Source organism: Lissotriton vulgaris, chromosome 5, assembly GCF_964263255.1.
Source record: "Lissotriton vulgaris chromosome 5, aLisVul1.2, whole genome shotgun sequence".
NCBI classification, from domain to species: domain Eukaryota; kingdom Metazoa; phylum Chordata; class Amphibia; order Caudata; family Salamandridae; genus Lissotriton; species Lissotriton vulgaris.
The window spans coordinates 1,455,454,167-1,455,470,720 of record NC_141693.1 but is presented as its reverse complement, the minus strand read 5'-3'; positions in this window follow the sequence as shown (position 1 = coordinate 1,455,470,720).

Genomic DNA, 16,554 nt, shown 5'->3' with positions numbered 1-16,554 from the left:
TTAAATGTATTAATTGTTATATTTTTTATACTGATTTACTACATTGTTTTAAAGTATTTATTTTTAGATATGTTATTTTTTAAATTACATTACATATTTTTAATATGAATTGAAAAAATATGTTTTAAAACATATTGAAATTGTAATATTCTTATTTTTATTTTATTTATTTTTTTAATTTATATATATTTTATATAGCAGGCAATGATATCCTCAGGAAGGAAATTCAAGTTACTGGTAAGTACGGTAAAATTACTTTTAAGGATCAGTACTGGGCTGAAAGATGCAGCACTGAGGTCTCTCCTGATAACAGGTGAGTAAATCGGAATTCGTAGTTCAGCTGATTTTAGAGGAATTTTTTAAAGTTCCAAAACTCCACACTTCGAAGAATTTCCAAGTGAAACCAGTCAATGTTAGCCTATGGAAGGAAATTCAAATTACTGTAAGTATTGTTTGAATTACTTTTTGAGGATCAGTAGTGGGCTGAAAGTTGCAGCACAGAGGTCTCTCCAGATAACAAATGAGTAAATCGGAATTCGTAGTTCAGCTGATTTTAGAGGAATTTTTCAAAGTTCCAAAACTCCACACTTAGAAGAATTTCCAAGTGGAACCAGTCAATGATAGCCAAAGGAAGGATATTCAAGTTACTGTAAGTATGGTTAGAATTACATTTCAGAATCAGTAGTGGGCTGAACGATGCAGCACTGAGGTCTCTCCTGATAACAGGTGAGTAAATCGGAATTCGTAGTTCAACTGATTTTAGAGGAATTTTTTAAAGTTCCAAAACTCCACACTTAGAAGAATTTCCAAGTGAAACCAGTCAATGTTAGCCTATGAATGGAAATTCAAGTTACTGTAAGTATGGTTAGAATTACTTTTCAGGATCAGTAGTGGGCTGAAAGATGCAGCACTGAGGTCTCTCCTGATAACAGGTGAGTAAATTGTAATTTGTAGTTCGGCTGATTTTAGAGGAATATTTGTACGTTTCAAAAATAGACACTTGGAAACTTTTCTGGTGAAAACCACACAATAGATTCCTATGGAAGGAAATACAAGTTACTGGTAAGTATGCTTAGATTTACTTTTCAGGGTCCGTACTGGGCTCAAAGTTGCAGCACTGATGTCTCTCGTGATAACAGGTGAGTAAATCGGAATTCGTAGCTCGGCTGAATTTAGAGGAATATTTTGCTCAATAGTGAAGGAAGGGGGCGGGGCCTGAAGTGACATGTGTGCAAACACGCCCTGTGGCGCGTTTTAAGTTGGGGAATTAATTCCTCCTCAATTCTGAGTTCCCCTGTGGGCCAAAAAGCCCACCAGGTACCTCTAGCATGCTAATTCTGTACTGAAAAGTGATTACTAGCACTCCTCTGTGGTTTTATTTGGTATGAATCTAGTTTAGATTGGATTATTCTGTCTTGAACGTGCTGCTTGTTATCAAAGTGCTGCCAATCCCTAGGGTACATTATGAACTGATATAGGTACAAGACTCACTGTCAGGCCCAAACCAAGTGCAGAGTTAGAGTAAATTTATCTTACTTCTACCTGAAATTTATTGACTTTTGTACTTTGTTAAAAACTTGAAACCTTATTCTAACTAAAAAAAAACTTTTTCCAAAATAGCATAAATGATGCTTACACTCTTCGCGAGTTGCTCAATATTATTATTAATCGTTACATTAATTCATGTCTTCATCATTAACATTCTATTTACATAGCATTGCATTCATTTTACGACAAAACGGCATTTGATGATGATGGCCTGATGCATTTCGGGACGCCTGTCCCTTCCTCAGGGGCTTCTGTGAAAGGAATCAATTGTATATTCAAATATATACTGCTTATTAAATCATAATACATAGTTCCTCTACATCTCCTTATAAACATATCATTTAACAGTTCTGTGACCTTTGAGACATACAAGGTTTAAGAGGTTGTGAATTATGGCTAAAGATCTTAGTACAATAGATGATACATTGTTAAGAAAGTAAACAGTTCCTTTTCTTTGTTAAATGTGTGACATTCTATAGTTGCTATTGGATATGACTTTTCTTATGTGGGGTGATTCAAGACATGCAAGCTGTTGTGCAGCAAACGCTTATCAATAGATTGCTGTAGTTCGACACATGAAGGCATGTAAAAACATTTTAGTGAATATAGTGCTTATACGCAGTGAATGGAGTATCTAGAAAACAGTAGTGCTCGAGAAAAAGTGCTTGCATGCGTGCTTGGACATGTTGTCAACCGTGTGCTGACCTTAAAATCCGACGTGGACAGTAGATATCGATGAATGTATAACATACAAAGAATGCTCTTGTATTTCTGTAAATAAGAGTATAGCAGTTGTAAACTGCTCGTGCTTAAACAGTCTTTTTTTTTTTTAAAGTTGTTTCCTTTAAATCTAGTAAGCATGTTAAATGTCTAACACAGCCTTTAATGTAGGTAGGAAGTTTTCAAGAATGTAACCCACTGATTAATTTCTAAGTGGGATACACATAAATTGCATTATCAGCAGTGAAGAGAGGTTGGAATATACATAATTTCCAGTGTAAACAAACAACATGATATGTCATTTAGGATGGAATATGAGAATTATATGCAGCCGAATAACATGCACATCAAAGCATAAACATGCGTATCAAATTGATTAAACTTGTACAGTAATCTTATATAATATGCCAGACAGAATGATTACTAAGAAACGGAATTTGTAAACATGGTTAGTTTTCAGTCAGATATCAGATTTACGAGAATAAGGATTTATGAACAGTTCGCAATCTACTAACATGGCCGCCACGTTCTCGTGACGAAAATGAACCCTTCTTCTATGTCTAGTACCGTCAGCGAACTAAACAACTTTATTTAATCATTCTCATCACGCGTTTACCACAACTCACAACGAGCATGCATTACAGGTATCGTCCTGGGCAGAACAAAAAGGCGAGCATTTTACTAACGTGGTAGACGTCCATTAAAGTACCCAATAACGCAGCGGTTATTTTATTATACACATGATTTATCCTTTACAAATTAAGCGACTTTCAAGAGTCTTTAACGGCATTCAATACGCGACTAAAAAATAGTAAACTCATCCATCTTCCCGACTGGGTAAGACCACGTAGCATCTGCATGCCATTTCTGGCAACACATTTTTCCAACCAAACGGCGCCACTAACAAAGCACTTTTTATGTATCCACAGATTACAACAACATCTGTGGACACTCAAGTTTGAAAATCAGGTACTCGCCGTATACATGATATTCCGTACAGTTCGAAGTGAAATTTAAAAAAAAAGACTGTTGAAGCACGAGCAGTTTACAACTGCTATACTCTTGTTTTACAGAAATACAAAACAGTCTTTGTAAGTTATTCATTCATCGACATCTACTGTAATTTTAACGTCAGCACATGGTTGACGAAATGTCCAAGCACGCATGCAAGCACTTTTTCACGAGCACTACTGTTTTCTAGATACTCCGTTCACTGCGTATAAACACCATATTCACTAAAATGTTTTACATGCCAGAATGAATGAATGAAGGGGAACTTGTATCGCGCAACATAGCCCAAGGGCATCAAGGCGCCAGCCATAACAAGATGGACAAACAGACAGACAGATAATCTCACAGCACCGGATTCAAGATCTACAGGTACACCTCCGAAAAGAGCCAAGTTTTTAGTTGTTTACGGAAAAGCACCAGAGAGGATTGTCCTACCAATTCTGGAGGTAGGTAATTCCAGAGCTTTGGCGCCAGAGTGGCAAAGGCTCTACCTCCCCATCTAGCTTTTGCAAATCTGGGAACAAAAAAAAGATTTTTAGAAGAGGAACGGAGGACTCTGCTTGGGCTATAGGGATGAAGAAGGGACTTGATGCCTTCAGATCCCGAACCATAGGCCCCAAGAGCAAGGCAGAGAAGTTTGAAGGATATCCTAAACTGGACAGGAAGCCAGTGGAGGTTTTTCCGGGCCAGGTATACAGAGGAAAGTCGTGGAAGATCCAGAACAATCCAGGCCGCGGCGTTCTGCACCATCTGGAGATGATGAACAGAGCTCTTATTTATGCCCCCATAAAAAGTGTTACAATAGTCCAGTCTCGAAGAGACAAGAGCAACTGGGGGTTGCTTCTAGGCAGCAGGAGAGAGGTAGGCTGCAATCTTTCTGAGGATCCTGAACAACACAACAGGCGGACACCGTCCTACTCACCTGAAGGTCAAAGGAAAGAGAGGTATCCATCAGGACCCCCAGATTTCTGGCGGAATGGGAGGGAACAGGACAATCCCCAAGAGAGGTCGGCCACCAGTCTTTAGACCAGATGTCCTGGTTGCCCGCGAAAATCAAGACCTCTGTCTTTTCTTCGTTAAGTTTTTAAAAGTTCCGGATCATCCGTTGGGAAACAGCTTCCATGCAAGATCTGAACTTCAAAGCAGAGTCACTCACCGACTGGGTGAGAGAGACCATAATTTGGGTGTCGTTGGTGTATGACAACACCTCAAACCCAAAGGATCTCACAACCCTGGCAAGTGGGGTCACATAGATATTAGACAATAAGGGGCTTAAAGAAGAACCCTGGGGGACCCTACATTGGACTGGCTTAAGAGGAGACAGAAACTCACCCAACTTAACTCTTTGATCCCTTTGATAGAGAAAAGAAGCCAGGAGGCTAAGTGCCGAGCATCCAACCCCTATCTCCCCCATCCTGGAAACCAAAACCGAGGGGGACAGGGTGTCAAAGGCTGCTGTAAGGTCGAGAAGGACGAGAAGAGTGGTATGGCCCCTGTCGACCTTGGTGTGGATATTATTGATAACAACAGTGAGGGCAGTCTCTGTGCTTTGAGCACCTCGAAAGCCGTGTTGCGAGATATCCAGGAGGTTGGAGTCATCCAAGAAGGTGGTAAGGTGACAATTAAGGTGAGCATCCAGAATCTTGGCGGGGGCAGGCAACAGAGAGATTGTGCGACAGTTTTTCAGGACCCCAGGGTCAGGAGCGGTTTGACGACCGCCATTTTCCAGGGCAGGGGGAAGGTTCCCTCTGTGATTGCTAAATTCATCACCTCATGAAGGGGAGGGATAAGCACCTCCCTACGGGCCTTCAAGAGGTGCCAGGCTGTATTTAAATGCTTATCACTTTTGTATACTTGAGTCAATTAAACTCACAACTCAATGTATCATTCACATATTTAATTTGTTTCATTTTTACACATTGTGATTTAAGGGTTAGGAATGCTTTATTTCAGCGATATTAAAACTTGCAAGTCAGGGCAGACTTGAGAGTTTTACTTGCAAAAAAAAACACCAGTGGGACAAACGCAAAGGATATTGATTTCAGTACAGTAGAGGGGCATAACTAAATGTGCAGAAAATATGGGGCAGTCCAGATAAAAAAAGCCATTCTTGCTAAGAATTACCTATGGCTGTTTCAGGTTGGGGTGGGCAGAATTTGATTCCACTGATTTATGTGAAAAGTATGTTAAAATTCTGTAAGATTCCATGAAATTCCTCGAAGGGGCAGAGTGGGCATTTGGTTCTAATCTCTTAGCACAAAATGCAACTGCGAGTCCACGAATGGATGCAAGGATGCATTTTCCACTAAGAAAATGTTTGCAGCCAAGTACCCATTGGTGACCCTACATACTCTGCAGGGTAATATTGCAGAATATTAAAGGGCACTGTCGCCGAGTGCTATGCAGTGGTTTCTAAAGTTTAGAAACCACTGCATATCACTTTGTAGTGCATACACCTCAGTGCCTGGACAAACTCTGCAGTAATCACCTGAGAGTATGTAAGCAGGTCGAAGGGTATGCACTGCTTTGCAGGGCTAGAAGAGGTAGAAGTCTCTATATGTTTAAAAATCACTGAAGGTTAAAGTTTAATCTGCAGCGTTTTTTAAACAGAGGGACTGCTCCCTCTTCCCAATCTGTTTAAACACCACTGCAGTGGATACTTCTAGGCACCCTTTTTTACTCTGCAGTAATCATTGCAGAATGTGTAAGAGAGCCAACAGGTATGCACTGCAGTGCATACATGTCAATTATTGTGAAAATCTGTCACATAGTGCCAACTTTACTATCAAACAATTACTTTTTTGTCTCCCTCTTTTGAAGTGCCCTGTGCCGATGAATCTGCACAAACTTAAAAACTTAAAAAGAAAGCTAAACAGGCTAAGTCTCTTGCACATTAAATGTGACAACATTACCTATTCAAATATATTTTTAACCTACCATTTAGCTTTGCCCCCTTCACCACTAGATCGTCATGAAAGTTCAAATATTTGCACTTGGTGTAACTTGTTAACTGCCCTTTGATTTAGATTCATCCCACAGCACTAAGATTATAAGCAAATTCATTTTTTGTCCCATCTTTAACGTTGTCCCCTTGATGGATTTGTGGAAAACTGGGCATAACAAGAGAAAAACAATACTTTCAAGCTTTAGCCAAATTTTGTTCAGATTTAATGAACATTTTTATAGAGTCCATTCTACCCCCCCAAGATAAAGAAAGTGAATGCCAACTATCAATGCGATCACCTATTGACTTAAGAATATAGTCATAGTTTATTTATTTTTTATTAAAGAACCAGTAGCAGCATAGGACAATCACAGGTAAAATTTAAACAGTAAATACAAGGAAAAAATGCAGGTAATAGAGAAAAAAGAGAAAAAAAAAAAAAGCTTCAAGAATGGATACATTATACATACATTTAAGAACTATGGAGCTGAATACTAAGACTAAGAGCTACTAAGTGGCATAAAAACGAAGAAATTATAAGAGTACAATCAAACAGAGTCTTGTATACCTCAGCCAATTCCACTAGGGATTATCCCAACTTTCCAATTTGAGACAGGCCGCCAGATTGCCTCCCCTCGAAGCCTTGCTTTGAAGCCTCTAGTAGCAAATGTAGCCGATTCGTAGCTGTAAACCGCTAAGAAACGGGCTAGCCACATCTGAAAGCTGGGTGGGGAAGCTTCCTTCCAACGGGTGGACAGAATTAGCCTCAGTACCGCTGTGCCAATAAACAACAATCTTTCTTCAGTTTTTGAAAGTTTTAAAGAGTTCTCAAAACCTAAGACAAATAGGGTATCAGACTCGGGGAGTTTATGACAAAATAGTTTTTCCCAAAAAGAAGCAATCATACTTTTTATAACAGTGAACTCTGAACCGTTGCTAAACATATGGGCAAGAGTGGCGGGTCCTTGTAAACATCGCAGACACAAATCACTCTCTCTTTTGCCCCACGCAAAAAGTTTGGCCGGGGTAAAATAAAGATCGAATACTGTCTTGAAAAGTTGAGCTTTTAGGTTACTAGCCATAAATAATTTATGGCTCAACTCCAGGACTCTGTCTATATCAATGTCTGGATTATTAAGTTTCGCCGCCCATTTAGTTTCCGTCTGTTCTATATCGTCCTGTGTTTCAGTCAGAAGGGTGTCATAAAACGTTCCTATCCTAGTATTTGGTCTAACAATTACCTCAATCATATCAATTTTTGAAAGACACAATGTAGACCCTTTGGCTCTTAACTTAGCGAACAGCTAAGCAAACTTAAGAAAGTCCTCATTAGAGAGACCATATTTCATTTTGAAATCAATAAAAACAGTGTCAAATCCTTTTAGCAAAAACTCGTTAACAGTTTTAATACCCAGCCTTTCCCATTTACTTGCAGTAGAATCAAAATCAAGACCATGTGTAATAGTAGAATGCCACAGAGGTGTATAACGGTTGATTTTCCCAATATGCATGTGTTTGGCTACTTTATCCCAAATTATCCAGGCGCTATTTAGGATTTCTCCCTTATTCTTCTTGTAATGACTTGCCTCAGTCTTTCTTAATAATAAGCCTTTAGCATCCTGACCGAGTAAGAGCTCATAAATTGAAGGAATTGACGCTGTATCAGTCCGACATTCTTCAATCGAATCTAACACCATAGGAGTAATCTGTTTAAGGAATACTGCCCAGTGGTAGAAAATTATATTAGGTAGAGTAAGCCCACCCCTATCCAATGGAAGAGACAGAAAAGAGTGTGATCGCCTAATCTTTCCATGCTGCCACACAAATTTAGCCATGAGGGCGTTGATCAATGTAAAAATTTTAAGTTCAACAGCTTAAGGAATAGCTCGAAATAAATATAGGCATCTAGGCAATACATTCATTTTCAAATAATTGACCCTACCTATAATGGAGAGGTAGAGACCGTTTACCCTATCCCAATCAGTCTTTATCTTCTCCAGGAGCGGATCAAAATTAAGCTTCACTACAAGCTTAGTATTAGAGCAGATGGCTACTCCAAGATAAGTAGCTGTCTTGGCTCTTCTTTGATCTGGGCAGACAGTATTATCGGTACATAAGATTACAGTCTTTCCTCTATTAAGAGAATACCCCGAGCAATTACCATATTCTAAGGCCACTCGCTCAATTTCGCGGATCGCCTCGATCGGGTCGGGTGTTAAAACCGCGATGTCATCGGCATAAGCTAACACTTTTGTCTCAAATTGGTTACAGAGGGCTGGTTTAATAATATTGCTTTCCAAAAATTTAAGAATTAGGGGATTGATATAGAGAGCGAAAAGTAGGGGCGAACAGGGACATCCCTGCCTTGTGCCTCTTGCAATGTTATTATAACCAGATTCTGAACCTAGCATTAGAAGTTTTGCTTTGGGACGTAGATACATTGATTTAATAGATTTCTGAAATTTAGGGCCGAAATTGGTACGTGCCATGGCTACCCACAAAAAGTTCCATGAAACACGATCAAAGGCTTTCTCAGCATCAAGTAGGATCATTGACATCTGGCCCCCGTGACAGACATGGCATCAAATAGGGCAATAGCCCGACGAGTATGATCTGTAGTCCCCTTACCCGGGACAAAGCCATGCTGCCACGGAGAGACCAGATGCCCAATGACCCCACTGAGTCTAACAGCCATCACCTTTGCATATAATTTAGAGTCCGAATTAATCAAAGATATTGGGCGATAGGATGTTAATTGCTCGGGTGGTTTCCCATTCTTTGGGAATACAATAATGCTGGCCTCGTCCCAGGAAGGTGGAGGAACACCATTACACTGAACCCTCAGAAATAAATCATATAGAAGGGGACATAATTGTTGGCCAAGAATTTTAGAAATATCGATCGGCAATCTATCTGGGCCCGCTGCCTTGCCAGATGCTAAAAGTGATAATGCAGACTCTACCTCAGCCAGCGTGATTTCACCCTCTAACTCTTCCCTGGTGGTATCATCTAATAGACTAACAGCCTCCGAGTTATTAAGGAGGTTCGCCAGAAAGTAATCGATATCCTTTTCTCTGGCAACAACTTCTTCTGAATACAGCCTTTGATAGTATTTTTGAAATTGAAGTATGATATCAGCTGCTTGCGAGAAGGTCTGCCCACCGTCTACAATTGTGGAGCTATTATTTATTACGTTTTTTTGGCGGGTTCGGAGTGCAAGCTGCTTGCCCACCTTTTCACCGCTTTCATAAACCTTCCTCCTGTGAGCTCTATAGGTTTGGGCAGCTTTCTGGCTAATATTAGTATTTAACTCAGCCTTTATGACCGCTACCTGGATCATCTGGCTACTAGCATTTGTACCCTGTGCGATTAAGGAAGTGTGGTCTCCCTCATCTTTAGCCAGTGCTGACACCATTGACTCATAATCTTTTCTTGATTTGGTTCTGGCGAAGTTCTGAAAGCTAATAATCTCCCCCCTCAAGGCGGATTTGTAGGAGTCCCACACTGTATTTCTGGAGGCGCTAAACCGATTTATGTTAAAGAACTCTTCTGTCCAGTTTTTAATATGAGTAATAAACTCGTGATTAGACAAGCGTTTCCTATCGAATGACCAGGACCGCCGTTGAGTGTATTGCGAGTTGGCTGTGATCCCAAGAATGAGTGTATTATGATCGGAAATTATTCTTGGGGGTTTATTAATTGTTGCTTGTGGTGCTAAGTCTCCGGAGACGAATATGTAGTCAATCCGAACTTGTTTTTGGTGGGGATGTGAGAAATAAGTATAGCCTGGGTCGTGAGCATTGTTTTGCAGCCAAACGTCAATTAAGCCATAGCTACCCAACATTCTTTTAACAGCCTGATACACCCTGGGTTTACGACCAACATATTTCTTTTTGGAGGCAGTGTTGCACAACAACGGTATAAGTGAGACGTTAAAATCACCACACAAAACTAGTGGGCCCTGCCAAGTGGCCAGTCCACCTTCAAGTACCTCAAAGATAGGTAGAGGAGGCTAGATGGCGGTCTGTCCGTAGACCGCGAAGCAGCACTACGCCTGAGCTCCGCTCCTCGTTCCAGGGAAAGGAGAAAGAGGGAGAGACAAGGCTCCGCTCCACTACGCCTCGTTCCCGTGTATGATTTACCGAACCTAACCCAGCAACCACTCAGTTTATTAAATTGCGGCGAGGAAAATTTCTGCATGTCGCTTTATGAGTATAACTGATCTTACCCTGGTTTGTAGGAGGCATGGTTCTCGTTGCCTCCCACGATCAGCTACAACTCCCTTGCTCCCTTAGTATCACGGGAGAGCCGATCGCCCTGCACTGCAGCGCCGCAACCTATCGGCTTCCCTCTGCTTCAGCTGCTGCTCCAGCCAGAGATCCGGCTCCAGTTCTGCCGAAAGGAGTCCACCCACATTCGCAGCCGCAGCAACCACATTCACCGCGGCTGCTGCTATACTATAGCGGCTACACTGTATCCGCCGATTGTTTAACAGGGTGCAGTGCTACAACTTTATCTTCGTTGCTCGTGTGTCTATTGCGGAGCTACCCAATCCTTCAGCAATTATGCCCCCGAAAACGGCTGCCTCAGCTGCGGCGTCTAGAGCGCGTGTAGCGAAGGCTGCCAGAATCCTCTGCAAAGAGGCTGAGTGGCAGCAACACGAGGAATCACTGGACACACCCTTACCAATACAGTGAGATCTAAGACTAGAAAACAGCAAGCCTCCTCTGAACACTCCCCGAGACAAGACGTTCATGCTGCTAGAAGAAAGCTGAGTTCCACCGGGGGCACAGTACTGGACTTGTTGCTTAAAAAGGGAGTGCAGAGCAGATTGCAGAAAGACCCTGTACAAGAGGTTATCCAGAACACATTGAACAACCCCGCCAACGAGGAAATAATGCACTGTCCGGGAGCAAACATTGGTAATTCTGGGAGTCCCACAGCAACACCGGAGCCTGAGCCTCTTCTGAACACCACTAATAACTCTATGGCTGGAGTTACCTTTACTTCTGCTACCACGGCTCCAGGACAGCCCCCCCCAACAGTCACCATAACTGCAAGTAACACCGATGCAGCTGAGTCTACTCAATCTGCCTAATCTGCCCAACCCATTACACCTGAGGGGGAAAGCTCTTTAAAGGTTCATCTACTTGAGGAGAAGGATAAAGAACCTAGCGAGTTCTACCCTTTTTCCGACGAGAATGGAATCAATGTTGTAGGAGAATGGTCGGATGACTGTGACTGTGACTCTATAGAGGGCTCGGAAGGTGAAGAGTCTGAATCAGAACCTCTGCTCAGCTCTTCCGAGGATAGCTACTGTGAGGAGAGTTTGAATGCTAACACTGTCAGAGCCAAACCCAAATCGACATCCAGACTTAAACAGTGTGATTCGGCCGATAACCACTCCGTTTCTAATTTGGTGTTACATTTGGGGGGGGGGGGGCGCTACAAACTCAGCTACCTCGGAGATATCGCACTCAGCAGTGGAAACCATTTTGCAGGCTATTGCAGCACATAGGGAAGAGACAGCTTTGGACAGTAAGAGATCCCGGGCTGCACTTCGTAAAATGCAAGGAGTTGTCAGGAAACTTTCCAAGTCCTGCAACCTGATCGGGGAAAGAGTCACCGAAATGGAAGCCAGGGTTATGACGAACGAGAAAGAGGCCACTCTGAACTCTGAGCGAATTAAACTTCAGGAAGCCGAACTCATAGACATTAAATGGAAGCTGGAGGAGTTCGAAAATCGTCAACGACGCAATAATTTGCGTATTCTGGGAATTCCGGAGAAAATGGAGGGGGCGGATACTCGAGCCTTTGTAATAAAACTATTCAGAGTCTATGCCTGATCTTAAGAACTGGAATTGGGATGCCGAAATCCAACTAGCCCACTAGATGCCTTTTAACCTGCCACCCAAACCCGGGGTCTACCCCAGAGCCATTTTAGTTTATTTTGGAAAAATGTTGTTAAGGCAGACGGTGGCTGAGAAAGCGAGACCAGACAATAAGGTGGTATATAATGAGCTCTCTTATTTCACAAGACCAGACTTTTGCCACGTAACTGTGGCGAGACGGTGGCGGCTCCGCTCTTTGATTAAACCGTTCCAAGATAAAGGTGCCCAAGTATACTTGAACAACCCTGCGAAGCTTAAAATTGTATTTGGTGGCCTCACAAAATTCTTTCATTCCGAAATCAAAGCAAAGGCATACCTTGATGAATTGTCTCAGAAATTATTCATGTTAATGACGATTGCTTACTTATGTCTTTTTTATAATGATCTTCGGTTTGATTATTTGGCTTGGATAGCTCCAATCTTTGATAAATGCACACATTTAATTAGGATATGATTAAGATATGGTTATGCTGGGAGGCATTGAAACATCATAAGGCTGTCATTTAACACTTAATTGTATGTTGTTAGTATAGGTGGTATTGCGGGTCTCTTTTTTCCCTTTTCTGGGTATTCATTTATTATTTCCCGTATGACGAGGAATCCTTTCCCAGCTTATTGGAACCGAAGGTTCAGGCAGACTCCTGGAGGTACCGACGGACAGAGCGGGGCCTCCTTATCCGAACCGTTGCCTGGTGAGGTGAGGCTTACTTCCCACACAAAGCTGGGAAAGGATTCCTTGTCATACGGTTATTTACGAGGACACGGTAGGGTGGTTCATTGAGCCACACCATTCCATTCTTTATAACTACGTTATGAATTTGTTTCAGTTATAATTTCTCACACTTCTCAAGGTGTATGTTACAGTAGCCAATAAACCAGCCTGGCCCTGAAGAATGCCGGTAAACCATTACCATAACGGCAGAAACATGTTGGCCTAGATCGTATATGCTTACTGTACAGTGATTTTTTTACACTGACATCACACTTTTTAAACTGGCGTCTCGGTAGATACTAATAAACATATTTCTCTACCTCGACCGTCATTTTAATCACCGTCACTTATTTCTTTGAGCACTGCACTCCTTCAGTACCACTTCTGGTGAGGACACATTTGCTTTCAGCATCAGGATCTACTGGTACCAAGCAATGACTCTTGTGCTTGGCCACATAAGAACCTGCTGATTGGGTCCTAGATGACGATGTTCCGCCATATGGGTGGGCTGATAGGACTTCTTTACACATGATGGTCCTTCACCGTTAGTTGTTACAGTGGTGTGTGATACCTCCTTCTGGCTATCCCCTTTCTTCTTCTCATTTTCTAGACCTTCAAGTTTTCTTGTTGTTACAGTATAGTTCATGAGGGGTATGAGCTTGATAGGTCGGTAAATATAGTCCCCTAGACCCTCCCTAGACAGTTGTTTTTCCAATGCATGAACTTCTGCAATGTGCAGTGTGGGTTGGGTAAGACCCTGTAGTAAACCCTGATCCACACAGCCAAATGCTAAGCTTAAGATCACAGTATTTATACAAATGAGAAACAACACATAACAATACTCTGTAAATAAAGAACATAAACACATAAATAATACTACATTTACAGTAATATATCTTGTAGTGTTGCAGGTAAAATGATATGTGATCCCATCTGTAAGATTATTTACGATATTTGCATTTTCATCTGTCACATCAAGGTTGCGGTCATCAGCATTGCATTTGGTGTGTGAGATATGCTTTCCATGAATGAATTTTGAGTCATCATGAACTATGAACATACAACACTTATCTAAGGCCTTACAGTTTTGCATTAAGAAATATAAAATGGGAGTCTGCAGTTCTTGAATATTCTCTGTCACTAATACTGCTCCATGTGCCATCTGTTATCCTTTTATTTAAAAGTCTCAAAAGCCCCCATTCAGAAAACATCTTACCACGTTGACTAGAGGTCCTATCAATATATGCTTTACATTTTGAACCTTCATTTCTCAAAAACTGCTGAACAGATATACACCAAATCACAAAAGCATGCTTTCTGGATCATGATCTAGCTTTCTGTCACATTTGGAAAAACTAATGGGTAAAAACCGTTTTAGGACCACCCTTTTTCTCTGCCCTCACTTGACATATCACTTTCCAGGAAGGAGCTGAGGAGGATGAGAATTTGGAAAGCTTTGTGAAGATTCTTCCAATGGTGATAAAGGTTCAAAATGTATGTATATGTCATGCCATGGAGGATCTGTGGATCCAACAGATCAAAAGATGTGGTATGATTTGCTGCTGCCACATCAAGAAAGATATGATTGCAGCCATTTTTCAATTTGGGGACTCAGTCTCCTGTGAAAAAATATTTTTTAAAAACATATAGGGGGACAATGTAAGGATACTCTGCCCACTAGGCATGGTGTGGTGTTCTAGAGGGACACTTTGGGTCTCAAAACATTAATTATTTTTATAGGTGCTGTAGATTCGTGGAGGAACCGAGGCTCTGATAAAAATAGGAATCTCACTTATTTTAAATTTTAGCCCACCAGGGTGGGCCCGGCGGGCCCGGCCCCATGGGGCGGTGCACCTATTTGTTGTAGGGAGGTGGTCAAATGGTCCCCCTCCCTTACCTTTTTTGGCACTGGGAGATGATTTTCAATGATGGGGGAGGGGGACATTTTAGAGTAGGGGGCATATAGACCACTCTCCCGAGGCTGTCTCCCTCCCTGAGACGTTTTAGAGGAGGGGGCATGCTGTCCTCCTCCCCAAGTCTCTTTAAGGCCTCAGTGTTCAGTTTTTTTGGGGGAGGGTCCTCTGGCCATGGATTTGCCCCGGGAACCCCTTCCGCTGGGGCCTGAAATGGGTGTAGTGTCCCAGGGACCCCACACCTTTGGACACTGGTGTTCTCTGCCTAAGAGAGAGAGGGCAGGGAATAAGATCTGCCTGAAGCCTCCAGGGTAAGGAACATAACTTTGCTCCCACTCATGCAGGAGCAGAGAAAAATGCTGCTCATGCCGGGGGGAGCAAAATGAAAGAGCTGGTGCCCTTCAGCACCACAGTGGGTACTGGGTGGGGATCTGGTTGGAGTTAATGGGGCGTTGGGCCTCCCCTATAGCCCCCAATAATGCCATATGTTCTGGGTGCTCCGGGTGGACACAAGGGTACACACTTAAAAAAAATGGCAGCTCCCTCCAGCATCAGGAGCTGTCTGAGGCCGCATGTTCTCTGGCGGTCCCATCTACAGCCCTCAACAATGCCATATCTTGTGGGGTGCCACGAATGAGCACCGACACACCAACTCCAAGCAAAGAATGACAGTTCTTGCCAGCACCCAGCATGTTTGTTGGCTGGGGAGTTGACAGGTGTTGCAGGGATCTAGAGCTGCCCCCTTCCCAGGCCACATATATGTTGTTTTGTTTTTATTTTCAGGACATGGGATCCAAGTCCCTTGGCCTTAAAACAGTCTCAACAACATTTCTCATCATGATGCAGCCAGCCAATTACAGCTGGGGTCCCACAGGGCCGGGTCAGGCTTGCAAATTTAGCCAATCTGTATTCATAATTTTCATTTAGTACCTTAGTACTCCATCCAAAGTACAGTGTCGCTAGATATCTAGATATTTTGAAGCTTAATTGCTCTTAAATAGCTGAAACGATTTACAACAAACCACAAACATCTCGCTCTCTGGGTAAACATCTATGTTTCTGCTAAATTTGGTGTAATTCCGCTCTGCCACTTTGGCTATAGTATTGTCTAAAGTTCCTATGGAAAAATGCATGAGGAAAACATGTTTTGGGATCCCTTCTTTTTTCTCTTCCATGCTCTATGGATCACCCCGAAACTTCCCAGTAAGGAGCTAAGGTGGGTGAAATTTGCTCGTACAAAGTTTCATGAAGATTCGTCAAATGTTGTCAAAGTTTCAAAGTTATTAGCAAATTAAAAAATCTATATCCTGTGTAAATGTGACCCTAACTGTAACTACACATTGGCAATCTCCAGTATATATATACACACTGGAAAAAAACAGAGGTTAGAGTAAACATTTGTAATGTAGGCAAAATGGATATTATACATATATACTGTTAGGCAACTAGTGGAATTTCGTGCTTGTATTCCTGATCTCTGTTTTCGTGTTACTTATGTTGAAATATTTGTACATTTATTCAGCGGGTAGTCTATCAAAATTGGGTTGAATGATGGTCTCCCTATATTTCTGCACACCTTACAGTAGGTTTATTTGAGTGCGAATCAGGGGCTTTGAAAAGAGTGTAGAGTGCATTTCCAGATGTGTCAGAATGCTCAAAATATGCTATTACTTGTGGGGGACCACATTTTTATTAGATTCCTATGTTGTTTATCTATTAGTCCCACTGAGAATACCTGACACAATGTATCACTCTTTCTTCCAGGTACTCTTGACCCTCGGAAATGCATGTCTTTCAGTGATCAAGCTTACGTTT